This window comes from Caretta caretta, chromosome 1, assembly GCF_965140235.1.
Source record: "Caretta caretta isolate rCarCar2 chromosome 1, rCarCar1.hap1, whole genome shotgun sequence".
Taxonomy (NCBI): Eukaryota; Metazoa; Chordata; order Testudines; family Cheloniidae; genus Caretta; species Caretta caretta.
In genome coordinates, this window is record NC_134206.1 from 100889943 (window position 1) to 100906368 (window position 16426).

Here is a 16426-nt window from a genome sequence, read left to right on the forward strand (position 1 = left end):
GTCTCATAGATCAGAAAAAGAGTGTGATTCACTTGCTTGCTGATAGTGTGTGTACAGCAGAGCAGGGATATAACAGAGAAAACAACCAACTGGGGTGTGTAAAATAAACTCAGCAGGCCTGTTGTATTTACCTGACACCTTCTTGTTTCTTCTTGTTAGCTGCTTTTCCTGCTACACCTCCATCCCTTTCACCCCATCACACAAACATACACTCACCAAATGCCCTTTGGAGCCCCTACAAAAAGGGCATTCATCTCAAGGGAGAACGACAAGTATTTTCATTACCTGCCTTCCTTCAAGGTTTCTGTTCTGGAGAGGCAGCTTCAAAGTTCTCCAGAAACTGCCTAAGAGCTCTGCTAGCAGAAAAGCCTGAAAGTATGTTCTGAATCAGCACATTCCCTGACTAGCCTAACAGCAGCCCTTGTCTGGCAAGAATTTGAGTCTTTGAATATTTATTACTGGTGGCGATGAAGAAGCCAGAAAGAACGTAGTTTGACTTTCAGAGTCTAGGCTGAGTCTGCAGCTCTAGTAGTTAGAAAAACTCTTCAGTGTAACCTGACTGAGCTTGTATTGTGCGGCATCCCTGAGACACAAGAAAATGGAACTACATGCTGACATGCTTCATGAGTCATGTTTAAGAGTAGGGCCTATCTTAAAGGCACATGAGAAAATGGTAGAAGCAAAATAAATACATACATAAAATTGAAAAATTACATCCTTTAAGATAAATGGGGAAATGTCCTCAAGATTCTACCTACTAGAAAAAAATATCCAGGGGTTTATCTCAGTTTAAGAAGAAGCAGCCCCCAGTTTTGTCTGACACACCAAAAACAATGTGCAAGCTCCCCTGCTCGTGACTGGCTATGGAGCACTAGTCCCAGAGCTGTGCATTTTGATGCTAACAGAATTGATTATCACGGTGCAGGAATAGTTGGTATAAACACAAGGCAGCCATTTAGGCTTCTGCTCCATTGGAAAAAGGAAAGAAATGTTTACCAAATGGATATAGAAAACATTGGCAGGGAGAGAACTTTAATTTCCAAGCTTCAATGAGAGCATCCCAAACACTGAAGATTAAAAATAATTTTCACATGGACTCTCCCCTCATAGCCCTTGATTTAGTGCGGGGATTCCCACACATTGTACTCTGGGAACTAATTTCCATGCAAGAGGCAAAATGCAAGCCCAGAACCAACTTCTTACTCTGTGAATGGAAAAAGGCAGATACATAAATGTGTGCCTGTCATCGGAAGGATTAGAAAAGGATCTGTCAGAGCCTTTCAGGCAGAAGATGATCCACACTCCATTGGATGTGCCAATCACCAGGGCCCAGGTCTGAGGCTGGTATGCTGGGTTTAGCACACGTGTCAGAATTCAGCCTTTTTACAGTTTATCCAAAAGAGCAATCCTTACTGAGGAAGAGAAAGACCAAGGGAGAGATCCCATTGGCTAGCCTAAAGCCTTTCCCTGAAGGCTATAGTAGAGTCCCCGAGGAAAAGACAGAGACAGAGACAGCCGGGGCAGGGTACAGACTGCAGAGTTGGTTCCCTGCAGACTGCATCACTAAAACGGAGACCAGAGCACTTTCCTCTGGTTGAGATCTCCTCTCAGTCCAGGAGCCAGGAATGAGGCCAGGAGTTCTGATGATTTACCACCTTCCACAAAACCCCGTGGTGGCAGAATGGTAGCATTGATGTCACCAGCTGAGACTAATGGAAAACTGCAGATGCTAGTTTGGGTGCTTTTTTAAAAAATCTTTCCTTCTTTTTGTTTTCTTTTCTCAGTTTTTCATGACGGAATGGTTTGGGGCCGCTTTATTCCCTGCTGGTCAGAGAAGGCTGCCGAGGCAGGTTGTTTTAAGAGCTTAAAACACACACACACAATGTTGCAGGGTAAATATGGGGAAAGTGGGAGGGGGGGTGATTGGGTGAAACTCAAAATGATGGAGCTTGTTCAAAATGCTTGTCTCCAGGCATTAGGCAGTGTAGTTATGCCAAGACTCAATTTAGTCCAGACCTCTGTAAAGGGCCAGAGCTTCAGGATTCTTCCAAAGGGGATATTGTCCCCTGAACCTGTATCTATTGAGTTAATCAAGTAGTTTTCATGGAATTGGAAATAAAAACACACTTTTAAACATATAAAATCAAATCCTCAATGGGCTCCATGCTTCCTCCTTGCACTAAACCAAGGATCAGACCATACTATGAGGCCAGTGAATCAGGGCACCCAGCACACAACAAGATTCCAGTCTGAGGTGTAGATGGAACAGTAACCATAATCCATATAGGAGATAACACCTTGGCCATCTCTTTGGACACAGTTGATCCACCACTACACATTGTAGCCATGTCCGGGCTGTATTTATAATACAAATGTGCCCTACCAGCCACAGTTCCCATTGCTCATGCTACAGTGGCAGTGTGACAGCTTGATTTGATGTGCTATATTTGGGAAATTTCCCTTCTAGCATCTGGCAAAAAATCATTACCAGATGCTGAAAATGTGGCCTCCCACACATACATCTTGAGCCCAAGTACCAGAAAAAAAGTCATGTTTTGACACCCACCTCTACTCAAGGGCTGGTGGAGCCAGGATGACAAGTCTGTAGCTACAGGGGATTCCAAATCAGAAGGGGAAGGTTGTCTCCCCTTTGCCATTAGCCTAATTTTTGTTGAAGCTACAGGTGGCCCAGCGACCGTACCAGCAGCGCCTTGCCCCCTGTAAGCTTGGTGATCCCATCTAGCTTTAAAAACAGTTTGACCACATTGTAGGGAATCAGAAGGGGATCAATAAGCCCTGTGCTACCCACTAGATCACATGGAGTAGACACAGATCCTTTGGGGAGCCCACTTGCCACCTCGAGGTGCTGCAAAAGTGTTAATGGAAGTAGCCATATATAGCCATATATAGTACATGCTCAGGCTTTAAACAAGGAATGGCCAATTCTTATGGGCCATTTAACTATATCTGTAACACAGAGGTGATATTGGCTTACTGCCACAATTACACATAGTCAAAACTCCACTACACGGCTATCACTATCTGTCCTCCATTTGCCACAACTAGTGACATAAAGACCCAATATTTATAGATTGCTTCTGAATGGAACCATCTGAAAAGGGAGTCCATATTTGCTACAGCTCACTCTTTCAGTGTAAATATTATAATTTATATTACAGTAGGGCCTAGGAGTCCTTACTGAGATGGGGGCACTTTGCAGACAGAGTAAGAGAGAGTCCTGCCCCAAAGAGCTTACCATCTAACTAGACAAGACAGACAAAGACCCGGAGAGGAAACAGACTTGCCCCAGGTCATAGAGCAGGCCAGTGGGAGAGCTGGGAATAAAACCCAGGCCGCCTGAGTCCCAATCTATTGCCCTGATTCTGGCCTCCACTGCCTCTCTGACAGAACCTTGCTCACATCTTCATGGCCATCAGCTCAGCTATAACTGTTTTGGGGGCAGCACTCTTCTGCGTGGTGTTTTACAGTGGAGGAGCAGTGAATCCTGGGAGTTGTGCTTGAATAATATCACTGGTTTTCTTAGGCTGGCATTCAGTAATGACACACCACACTGTTTTATCAGAGGTGTTGTTTGGCTGGACAGTTCCCCAGTGACACGCTCACAGCAGCAGCAGCCTGGTAGAGTTATCATCTCTCTCAGGTCTGATAGCTATTACAGACACATGGAAGTGGTAGCCAGATTAGTGCATATAGCCCACTTTCTCTTTGGATTTAACATCCTTTATTGTGTTTGAATCTCAAGTCTTTGTGCTTTGTGTTTCAGACTAAAAATCAAAAGTATTTCTCTCCTGTTTGCTCCCTAACAGTTCTTCAATATATTAGCGTTTTAAAAAACTCTCCAAGGACAAAAATGCACTTTCAAGTGCTGTTTAGGCGTTTACCATTTTTCCCTTCTCTTCAGCCCTAGGTCTGCTGGATGCTTTTTGAAAGGTGTGGGGGGAAAGCACCTAAAAGTGCTGCTTTTGTATTCAGTTTACATTGCTTCTTATACAGACACCTGCCTGGAATGAGACAGGTGCACATCCCATGATGTCGTGATGCAGCATCCCTAGCACGATTATTACTTTCTATTTCAACAGCTGCACTAGCTCTGGAACTTTCAAAAGTATCAATTTTCTGTCAGATTTAGACTTTTTATAAAAAACATTTTGAGGCTAATGGGGAGACTCCAAAGTGAGCCCACCAGGCAAATAGCAGTAAGCTCACAAGCATGAAGACATCTGTTTGCCAGGAGGCCAAGAGGTTTACTGCAGCTCTTAAAAAAATTTAAAAAGCTATTTTGTGCTTGAAATTAAAGAAAACAAAGGATGCCTCCGACATGGCTATACATGAGATTCTGGAATATTACATTCTTGTATAAAATGTATGCCAGCCAAACTGTAATAGCAGCAAAATACCTAGGACTACAATGTTGCAAACTGGCTGCAATAATATGTGCATACATACGTAGCTGCCTTTACTCTTCTACCAGCTTTAAAAATATTCAGTAACCTACGGAGGCCCTGTGAGGGAAAGAGGTAGTTCATATTATATCCATTTTACAGATGTAGCAAGTGAGGTTGGAGTGCTTTGCCAAAAAGGGAATCAGTGTTAGAGCTGGGATTAGAATTTGGGGGGGGGGGCAGCACTCAATTCAATGCACAGATCATTAGATTCCCCCTCTCTGAATACATATTTGATAGAAGATTTTTATTTCCCTGATGTGGGCAGGAGAGAGGGGGAAATGGTCCAGCTTCTGATTAAGGGAATTATTTCCTTAGGAAAGGGCTCATTAAACATCCTTCCAATGCTGTGTTGTTCTGCTGAGGGCACTGTTAGGATTAGCTGGGTTTAAAATTCCCACTGTTGACTGAAATCTAATGTTCCAAAGTGGCCTTACATAAGACATGCATTTCCAAGCAGGGAATAACATAGATAGTAAATAATCATCAGTAACATAAAGGATCGGATAGAAAATGTGGACACAGAGCCTGATAAATGATCACATTCTGTTCTGGGGGGCACTCCCATAAATCCATGTGCCTGCACATGGTTAGGTTTTAAAACTCCTTTCAAATGTTGCTCTTATATTGGACTTTCTCACCTTCCTCTCTATTTCTAGCCCCCCAGCTCCAGCATGGAGAAACCAATCTAGCTTCCATTGAAGTCTAAGTCAGAACTCCCTTTGACTTCAGTGGGAGAAAGAATGGGTCCGGGCATCTCAACCCATTGCCGTCTGTCCCTGCCCTCCCAAAGACAGAGGCAGTCTCCCTAGGAAGTGGGCACAAAATCCAGACTATGTAGAATATGGAGGAGAGGGGAAATGTTATCTTCCCTCCCTCTTCCCTGCCCACAAACTCTCACTGCAAGTTATTTTTCCACTTTTGAGATCAGCCAGCAATTCTCCTGAGTGGAAAATAAGTGTTGTAAGGCGAGATAAGGCTGACAATCCTGTCCACAACTGCCTCTTTCCCCATATCTCCAGAGCTGACTATGCCACTTCTTCAGCACTCCCTCCAAGGTTGCAGAATGAGAAAGAGTGTCCCCTGGTTGGCACAATGGTACCTCCCAAGCATCGTGCCAGCTGGATTGCCCCTTTAAGAGGTAATGTCAGATAGTGATTGAAGTAGTGATTGAAGATGGATGTTACTTTGTGCTGCCTTTTCATCTCAGGTCTGGAAGATTTCTGAGAACATGACAGAAATATGAGATTGTAATTTGGCAATACAGACCTCTCCCTCAAATGTAGGAGGGCCATTTATAATGGCTGTACTGTAAAACATGTGGATTATGTAATCCTTGTATTCCAGACAGCCTGACAGCAGTCGAATTTGTTTCCGCTTTAATAGTGTTCTGTGAATATTGTAGTTTTAGACCCATACTGGTAAGGTGAGATCTCCTCCTGTCACCTGGCTTGTTGATTTAACACTAAAAGAAAAGGAGTACTTGTGGCACCTTAGAGACTAACACGGCTGTTCCTCTGAAACCTGATTTAACACTGCCTCGGTTTCTAACACCTGCTGGTGAGACAGCATAGCTTGGCAAAGTAATCCTCAGGAGTCAATGTCTGAATCTATATAGAGTGCATCCCTAATCATTAATGAAGGGCACACCCTTGCTGGTCATTTAAAACATATTATCAGCCAAAAAAGAATTGATGTGTTGGTTTAAGTTTTGCATTAGAGCTTCAAAGTCTTCAAAACTCTTGAAGAACAAAAGAATGATTATGCATCACACTACAAAAGTGTGTGTGTGTGTGTGTGCTTTGTGTAGACATATATTTAAAACGACCAGTGAGGGTTATATATATTTGTATAGGTTTCTCCTCGCTGCATTATATTGTGGAGTTTCTCACTTTCCACACGAATTCTTGCTCCACTGTATCGTACAAATTGCTTATGAAAGGGTATGTTCCTGTTTGAATCCTATGTTCTCATCAAGCATTTATCTACTTGTCATCTCTTCCCAGCTTTATACAGTTACACTTTTCACTACCCAGACGCCTTGATTAGTGTGTTATAGTTTGTTATATCCGTCAACAAAAATATCTTCCCGTGATTTTTGTTTCCTTGCCGGAGTCTGGGTTATTCAGGATTACAAAACAAAGGATTATTTTCTAAATTCCTCTGCGTGCAGACTTTAGACAAATCCTCACAAGGCAAACGTGGAAAGCCAACCCAATGCGTGGACTGGGAAACGGATGAGTCTCTTGCCCCTGCAGCAATCACAGATGTTCAGGCGCTATTTAGCCAAGACTTGGTTTAGCCCCGTTTCTAAAGCTGCCAACTTGATAAACACCCTGGGTTCCTGGAATAATTGGCCTGAGGCACCCACCGCAAATCCACCCCAAACCAGGCATCCCAACCAGTAAAGAGTCTGTGCGTTTGGACTGTATTGATCCGCTTTGGGTTCCCGTGTAAGAAACTGACAACAACGTGCCTTGGGCCCGCCTTTCCCCGGTTGTTCCTCTTTCTTGGGGTGTCCCGGCCTGGGCACCGGGACTGCGGCACACAGCAGACAATAAGGCTGTTCTTCGCAAGCCGGGTGCGCGCAGGGCCGGGGATCCTGAGCAGAAGGGAAGGGTCCCCAGTGCATCCTCCCGCCTCGGGCAGCACCGGCCGGGTCGCCGGGAAAGGTGGCAGCCCGATTTAGGCATGGGAGCAGAGCAGGAAGGACTATACATTAATGAATACGCTCCGGCCCTCCTGGCCTGCGCAAAACCTTTGGGCCCAAGGCAGCTGCCCCTAGCCAGGCAATGGGAGTAAGGAGGGCAAGGCTTGGCCCTTGGTTTTCGGAAGCGCTGGGACCAATGTCCCCCCAAACAGCGGCGCGACTGGCTCTCTTGCGGCTCTGGAAAGTTTGCTTTTGCGGCCCCCCTGCCTGGGGGCGGTTCTTGAGCCAGGAGCCCCCTTTGCTCGGCGCCTGGGCCGCCTGGGGTGGGATCCGTGCCTGGACCTTCCCTAGCGCGGCCAGGGCCAGGGAAAGGAGCAGCCGGGCCCAGCTGGTCGTGCCCGTGCCGGCTCAGGTGAGGGGCGGGAGGAAGAGAGCAATTGTCTCCTCCCAGCCGTGTTTTCTCGCTTTCTTTCGCTCCCCGTTCTCCAGGCGCTGGCCTGTGCCTGGAGCAGACTTTCAAAGCCAGTTTCTTTTTTATTTCGAACCCAGCTCACAGCCAGGCACGTGCGTTGCAAAACACGTGCTTCTTCGGCAACTGGGTGAGAGGGGTGCCCTGCCCCACGAGTGACTTGGTTTATTCAACAGGGGAGTGAAAACAAAGCCAGCTGTGCAGAACCAGCCAAACCAACTACAGGTCTATCTGCCCTGAAATAGCCATTCCCCGCCCCCAAGGACTCTTTCTGCTGAGGTCTGCTTCAGGGACTCCCCAGCCACAGGGGCCGCCGATGGGGATATTGAATGCCCGCCTTTACTCAGTGTTGATGCATCCTGGAGGAAAATCGCCACGGTTTTACTTCTCCAATGAACATGAGCCTGAAGATATTTGTATCATGGGCGACGATTCTGCTAATCATAAATATGGGGGGGGGGGTTAAGTTGTGATCACACAAATAGATACTTTAGGGAAGAATATTAAACAAAACTGTAGCAAAGGCGGGAGGAGGGGGGAATCTCTTGTTTCTAGTGTGGTTTAAGGGGAGAAATGAAACACCGTTTAAACAAGTTCCATAGTTAAGAAAAGCTGCTAAATCCTTACATCTCCAACTGATTAAGGTCTCCAAGTACCTTGGGCATATGCGCCAATATTTGGTTATCCCTCAGGAACTTGACTGGGTCTTCGCTTTCATTTTTTAAAAATATCTTCTTAGGGTTTGTGTGTGTGTGTGTGTGACGTTAATAGTGTTCTGCTTAAGACCATAATAATGTTGGGTTCCATCAATGAATCCCTAAAACTTCACCTGTGAGCCCCCTCTGCCAGGCTTGTATCCATGGGAACGTGGTTCATTGTCAAGTACACGGAATTTAAGTGTCAAATAATACAGGGACACGACTAACAATCAATGAAGGTTAGGTTCAGTTGTAGAACCGATAATTGGTTACATTTCTCCAACCTCTGCAGGATATAACAAACGGCAAACGCACCTGGCATATGAACATTGCCAACTAGAGAACAGAAATGTAAGTGCTGACAAAGTAAATGGAAAAAGCAGGGCTCAGTAATATCCTTGTGCAGCTTGTTCTGTGCTCTGACTGGGGAGATGGAGTCGCATAAAATAGTCAAAGATCCCCAGTGAACGGATGATGGACAGTTTAGAGAGAGACTTTTCCTGTGGCATGGAAGAGGAAACAAAATTCAAGGGCTGTCCCTGGAAATTAGCCTCTGTTGGCAGTGCTGTTTAAAACACCAGCTGGGGCTCTTTCCTGGCGAAACACCAGAAAACTTTAACTCAGAAGAGTTGGTTTAGTTTAATACTCCCTGAATCCCGTTAAAAAAAATCCCTCTTGAGAGGCAGGAATTATTTGGTTTTAAAGACTCTACTCTTGAGCCCGTCCATAATTCTCGGGGTTTTGCCCATGATTTGAAAGAAGTTTTATGTCGCCTCCAAGACTCTCTGCCTTTCAGGGGGAGTCAAAATATTCCTTAATTAGCTGTTGTCTCTTAACAGAAAGCCAAGGCGGCTTTTATTTCATTTTACTTTGCCATTTTAATTTACTCCCTTTCGCGTTTAAGAACTGGGCAGGAGACTGCTCGACAGCTGCCCTCAAACCCCGCATCTCTCCTTACTCGTAACGCAACTTTCCAACCTGCTCTCCCGGCTCAGGGAGCGGAAGGGAACAGGAGAAGCGCGGAGGGCTAGTCTTCGAGCCACCCAATGTGTCCGGGAGCTGCCTGAAATCTCCCTTTTAAAAAAACCCGCGTGGCGTGGGAGCCAACCTTCCTTGTGCCTTACTAAAGGTGGAAGCGTAAGGTGGTGAAACGGCCAGTAAATACATATTAACTCCATGTAACCCATTTGCTCCCTCTAGTAATAGCGCTAACTTCACAGACTTCGGAATAGTTTGCTCGCAAGCGAGCAGACTCACGCGTTAATTCAGCAGAGAGGTGGGGTAGACGGTGAGAAAACCACCAGAATAAGCAGAAATGACACCCCCCCAAAAAAAAAATAGACGTTCATCTTTAGCATTGCGTGAAATCCTTTGCATGTTTCATAACATCTTTATAACAGCACCTGGGGAGGTACCAGGGGGAAAACCCGCTCGCAGGAGCTGCAGTTTTGGTGTACCAGAACCCTGGCACTTTTGCTCCCAGACATTCCCCACCTGGTTTGGAGGCAACGTTAAAACCTAATTTGTTAGTAAAGGGTCGCTGAGTTGTGTTCAAGCCTTTGGAACCCGGAGCACAGTTTGTTTATACCGGGCGCGAAAGCAATATGAAAACAGGGCTCCGCCAGGCGGGCTGGGGAGGTGGGGGTGCGCGCACGCCCTTCTGGCGAACGTACCTACCATAAAATCCAATATTGACTGTAAAACAAACCAGGGCTTTGAAAGTGCTCGCGCCCGACGTTTTCATAAAACCCTCCCGGCACGTGCACAACCTGCTTTGGATAACGGCATTAGCGTGTGAACGGTTCCGCCGCGACGCTTTAGACATTATTTAGGATTAGGGACAGGAAAGCGTACGCACAGCCTAGGGTGTGTGTGCATGTGGCCAGCGAATTAAGGAAGGGTTAGTTGCTGCGTTGCTTTGGTTTTTGTCCTAGTCCTGAGACAGTCTAGCTCGTTTCACTTACGAAATTTGATACACTGAATTCCTGGCTTCTAGCCAAACGTCTTTTCTGGCGCTGGGCTATATAACATTTTACCTGCTTTCTCTATAAAATCAGACCAGCATAAACTCTATTAACGCCACAAAATTCTTTGGAAACACTGATGCTGAACTGATCTATACCGTTGTTCACACGTAAAAATAATGCCCGAAGGACCAAGGAAGAGGAATAGTTTCAAGTTTTTGCAACTTCCACAATTAGAAAGATGTGTGTGAAAACTCGCAGCATTTGGAAAGGTCAACTCCATGGACTTGCCTAGCCCAGCAATGTAATACTTTGCAACAGGACGCCAAAAGCTGAAGCAAAAAGTGTCTGGTAGCAGATCCTAAAGGATAATTCTGGCCAGGCCTCCTTGGTTGTTATACCTCACCTTTGTGATTTAGACAAAAATAACCCTTTCTTGCCAGTCTGAAAGGTTTAGTTTCTGCAAATGCCTTTTCAATGAAAGTCGTCTTGCACATTTGAATGAAACTGTTGGAGAAACCTTTGCCAAATATTCAGTAACTATTTTATCTTCTAAAAGACTTGGTCTGATTTATGCTTCGGTAATAGGTTTGGTGTTTAAACAGAGCACACTAAAATGCGTTTTAATTGTAAGCTGTATGTTTTCGTCTTTCAAGAGCTCTCGAGCAAAATGAACTTTATTTCACTGAACATGATGCCCTCCCTGGCTGCAGTCGTGTGCGCTCCTTGTTAATACCGCATGTTACCATATTCTCCTTACAAAAAGAATGGTTCGGCATTGCAGTCCTTGCGATCTCGACAAAGTAACTTCGGTTTGTATAGTAGTTTTGAGAATTATATCGTTTGGATTTGTAACCAAGGGTTTTCGACAAAAGGTGTCAGGCGAGGCTTGTCCCTTCTTCGTTCACCATTTATTAAAATAAAACAATATGTAATTATTAGTCTCTTCTGAAATTTTAATAGATTAGAACACGTATACAAAGTGAATAATGAAAGTCATATTTTGGCTACTTTCAATCCACCATGATTTTTTCCCCAAAAACTGATCATTTCCCTCAAAAATGATGTGAAACTACTAAAATACTGGCATATACACAGCTCCCAAACAGCATTTACCATTTTTATATGTACAGTATTTTCTGTTTTATGTTATAAATAGCCGTGTAACGATATTCCAAATATTCCAGCATCTCAATGTATGTCTTTTGGTTTGCATTTGGGGAAATAATGTAAAATATTTTCCCCCCCCCATTTGAAATATTTTCTGAATATGTGCAGTCATATAACTTTATATTTATATTTATTTTTAACATGACTATTGTATTTCTACTTTAAGTATTTTCTTTCCTAATAAATAATGATGTAACCGTACTTGATCGAATGCTGCTTTTCTGATTCAGATCCCTTTAACTGGAGCGATAGTTTGAGGAAGGCGAGTAGGAATTGGGTTTTATACACAGAAGAGCACAGATTTTGTTACTGTGCAGGGAGGTGATCACAAAGTTCCTCAAGACAGGCGGAACTCTGAAACGGAGTTTGATTAGGACCAGACTCTGGGGCTTTTACTCTGCAACCCTGAAAAAGAGGTGTTCGGGCTGCATATTTATAAAGCGGTTAGATACACAGCTGTCATGTATGAAATACAACCGAAGAAATGTTTGGACAGCCAACTCATAGTCAGAGTAGGCTTTAAAAGCAATTAGGTCAGAAAGTAAAGATAATGAACATTACATCACACCTCAGTGATAAAAAAAAAAAATCGTCCCCTGTTCATTGCAATGTTTTAAGAAGGTCAAAGTCTCATTAACCCTGTCGATTTTAAGTAGCTAAGGGCTGAGCTCCTCAGCCTGGGGGAAAAAAGCACTTGTATGGGTAAAGATTAATCGTTTCAACATGGGCAACACCTGAAGAATAGTGTGGCTAATAGCAGGGTGAGGCTATATACACACGTATACGCTCTGTCGGCCCCGGCTTTGAAATGTTTTGTATCTGATTTTTCATAAATTAATATTTCTCGTTACGGGTGCACCTGATTTTGAGTCGGGAGTCTTCTGATTGACTACGGTTTTCAGTAACACGCCTTTTCAGGTTAGTGCGAGGGTGGGTGGGTTATTTTATGAGTTGGTCAATGGTCTATTTCGAGCGTGCAGAGATCGAGCGAAATATGCAGCATTACGATAGATCAATACGGCTTTTCCTGGCCAGGGACACGTTTGTGGCCCCTGAGATACTGCTGTTTGTTCTGACCCCGCCTCCCTCCACATACACCCCCAGCACCACGGACCTCCTCGCTATTACGCTAAACCTGCCTCTGAGCGTTTCTCCTTGCAGGAGCGCACGGGAAAGATGCGCTCCCGGGGCTGGGGAAGGGGCGATGTTATTGCGTGTAGCGCGGTGTGGCAGGTTCTAGATATGTTTTTCTTTACAATCTGCTAAAAAGGGAAATGTTAAAATGCACGGGGCTGGGGGGGGGGGGGTTCCGTGCTGAACGCAGCTCCTTCCTCGCCAGCAGTGTCTGCCAGGCTGGCCGAGCTGAGCGATCGTGTCACCAGGCTTTGAGAAGGCGTGTGAATTCTCCGGGTTACCAGCCGCGCTGGAGGGAAAGGCAGCTCTCCTAAGTGCTCTGCACACACACACACACACACACACACACACACACACACACACACACACAGAGGCACGGCTAGACAAACCGACAGACACATGCGCACAATGATGGCAACGACAGACAAGCACAGGCTTAGAGAAAAAGTCCCAGTGGGTGCCAAAAACAGGCGTCCAGCCAGCCAGATGCCTGCAAAACCACCCAGCTCACATATGTAAAAACACACGCCCAGAGCCAGCCACCGAGTCAGTGTCTGGCACGCACACACACACAGACACACACAGAGACACACGATGAAGTGAGCTGTAGCTCACGAAAGCTCATGCTCAAATAAATGGGTTAGTCTCTAAAGTGCCACAAGTCCTCCTTTTCTTTTTGGGAATACAGACTAACACGGCTGCTACTCTGAAACACACACACTTACATGCCCTTGCATGCAAACATCTATCCAAAGAAATCCAACGCCCCCCGCCCAACACACGTACCCCCCACCCCACACAGACGGCTCAGCCACACATGGGCAGTGACTACAGCCTGCCTCTAACCCTCCCTCCCCCTGTCACCAGCACTCCGCTCCTTGCAGCAGCCCGCAGCAACCCCTTCCTTTTCCCTCCTGTTCCGGAGCAGTTTGAAGTTGAATTTTGATTCACTCGGAAAGTTTCTCCTTTCCGGAGAGGCAGGCGCGTCCCGCTGAACGCCTGGAAAGCTGGGGGGGTCCCTAGGGTACATCAGAAACAGAATCGCCGCCTGGAGAGCCTCTTGAGACCTTGTGCCATTCCTGGGGGGAAGGGTGTTAGCTCTTCCCCACGAGCGAAACCAGAACACCCGAGGGAACTAGCTTACACCCAGAGAATATCTGCTACTTACAGGGGAAAGAGCACACACCCGCGAGCCCACACACACACACACACACACACGTGCACTGCCGAGAAAGCACCATTTTGCCTCTCGCACACCGGGCTCTCTCTCTCCTCTGTTGCTCTCGCTTCTGACACACACTCTCTCCCTGGCTCTGGCTTGCAGCCGCGATGCTTATTCCATGCTCCTCGGGGCCCCTCGCTGTTCCCTTTCGTCCTGAGTCTGGATGACCCATTTCCCTCGCCCCTCTTCGCTTTGTTCCCCCCCTGCTTTTCCCTTTCCCCTCCATTTTCCTCTCGCCACCTCTCTGTCCTCTCCCATTGCTTCCCCTGCTCTTCCCGTCCCCTTACTCCTGTCCCCCCTTCCTCTGCTCCAGCAGAAGGAAGGGGAGAGGGACACGCGCGCTCCCTGCCCCACGCCTTGGGCTGCCTAGCTGGGTGGGGTTGGGTGGGGACGGGTGGGGGTTGGAATAGCCTCCTCGCCCGCGCCTTGTCTGTTGTCCTTTCCCCCCGGAACGCTGGATGAAGACGTGAGGCTCACACACTCTTAGTGTGACGGCCGAGTAATACCACGAGTCCACACACCCAGCCAACAAAAGTGCTTGTAGTACATGGCCAACCCCGCTGGGAACCGGGGCTGCGGTCTGCTGCAAAAATCAAGCTCTTCAGTGCTAATTACCAATAAATGATGATGTGCTCACTAAGTAATTGATTTAATGAAGTTCCTATGAAACTATTAAAACCGGGTAGAGGTCAGGCTGGGGACGCCCCAGAGCGCCCATTGTGGGATGTTTAACTCCACCAATCTCCTCGGAAAGACATCGGGGCTAATAGGTGAAGTCACAGCTGTTCCAGGCTGACTTCTGGAGCATCAGGACCCGCTCCCCGAACATCCCAAGCAGCCGGCCCCAGCCCCCTTGCAGGAAGCGCGGGCAGTAACACCGGAGCACCGGCTGAGCTCTTCCACTGCGGCCCGTGGCCCGCTTCGGCTGCGAGGTCCCTCCCCAAGCCCCCCAGCGCATCCCGCCCAGTCCCCCCAGTTCAGGCAGGCAGTGCTGACGGGTACTCACTCAAACCTCCAGCCTGGCTGGCTCGCAACTGGGCGCCTTCCACAGAGATCCCGAGTCTCGTTCGAGAGGGGGGAGCTGAGCACTGAACTTGTCTCAACTACTACAAGTCGACTGTAATTTCCCCCACTTCTTCAAGAAACTTAAGCTAGTATGCCAGGTAGGGTGCTTGGAAGATTTTGGCAAGGTGCCTGGAATGGGAATGTGTGCCCGTTTTTCCTTGAAGGGCTTTCTTTTTGGAAGGCCACTAGGAGCTCTTAAAGGAGTGAACGGCCAGTTGTGTGAAAGTAGGAGAGGGAGGGAAACAGAAATTAAAAAAACAAAACAAACAAAAAACAAAACAAAAAAACCCAGCGATTTCATTTGAAGACCCATGTTTGGCTTTTCCTTCCTGCTACTCTGGCGGGACAGAAGGGGCTTGGCAGATTAGCCCTGTTTGCCTCCCCCCCTCCCTTTTTTTAAACACCAAGTTTACAAAAAGTTAGTTTTGAAGTGGAGCCCTCGCCGATGTTTGTGATCCTAGTTGCATTTTTTTATTTTCTTCTAAAGCTGCCCCAGCTCTCGCACTCTGCGCGGCACAAAGACCCTCTAGTGCCCCTTTCTCTTAACAATCAATATCTATCTCCTTTGTGGGTGTGAAAACCAGAGTTAGAGAGGAAGAAAGAAATGTCCTTGAGTTCTAACATCGTCTGTTTGTATTTGTTTAGCACGCAGGCGATGCTTCAGAAAGGGAGGACTGATTGGCATGTCCCTTTCATCCTCGTCTAGTGCTTCCTCCAACAAGGGATATAACCCTGCACTTAGCCCTTTTTTGCTGGACACTTTATATTCTATAGGGCTGTGGGATGCTGCTGTGTCTGTCGCCCTATATTTGCAGTCTACTTTATATCTCTCCCATCTACCTCTGTATTCAGATTTAGGTTGGATATTTATAGACTGTGTGAGAGCATACTAGTTTACACTAAACTGGCAGTTCGTTTTGTTCAGGTTTTTAGAGGGTGCCTCACGGAAACAATACTGTCTTATATTTGATGATGACTCGCCCTGTTCCTCCAAACTCTCTGGAGCGCTGGTTGCGCGATTGCTTCTTATGTAAAACAAGACGGGTCGCGGTCCGGGGGGCGGGGAATAACGCGTTTTCTCCTGGTCCACAACAACTTATTCCAAACACTGCCCAGATCGTTTTGAGTTGGTGACACCCCAAGCCTACAGCTTTCACTCTGAAAATCATCTCCAGCCTCTTCTGTTTCCCTGCACAACAGACGAGCTGATTCTCTGACTGCCCATGGTCGCATAGGGGTGGACTGTTTGGGACACCGAATCCTTTAGCACATTCTTTCAGATTTGTTGCCATTATCTGGGGAGGGACATTTCTGACGATTAATTTGAAACAAATTAAGCCCGCATGTCTCTTGTTTGCCAAACAGGCTCTTGAAAATGTGCAAACACAGCCATTCACTTCGGCTTTCTGCGCCCACTACGCCATTTGCTGCCGTTTGACTTCAACTCAGGACCTAACACCATCCAATCTTCCCCCTCGCTCACTCTCCCCCACCCCACTCCCGCCCTAATATTCCTATAATACCCTTTGATTACTATATCCAGGCTCTCTTCAATGTACGATGCGGGTTTCTCTTCAGTTTCACAATCAGA

At 46.5% G+C, this 16426-nt stretch overlaps 1 long non-coding RNA gene across 1 annotated transcript in view; it reads right to left on the reverse strand.

Annotated features, from left to right (window-relative positions):
- Window positions 1-15128, reverse strand: part of LOC125638444 (uncharacterized) — a 96958-nt gene extending 81830 nt beyond the window's left edge. The window contains exon 1 of the long non-coding RNA XR_007357232.2: window positions 14777-15128. This is a non-coding gene — a long non-coding RNA (uncharacterized LOC125638444). The remainder of the gene's footprint in view (window positions 1-14776) is intronic.
- Window positions 15129-16426: the final 1298 nt, after the last annotated feature.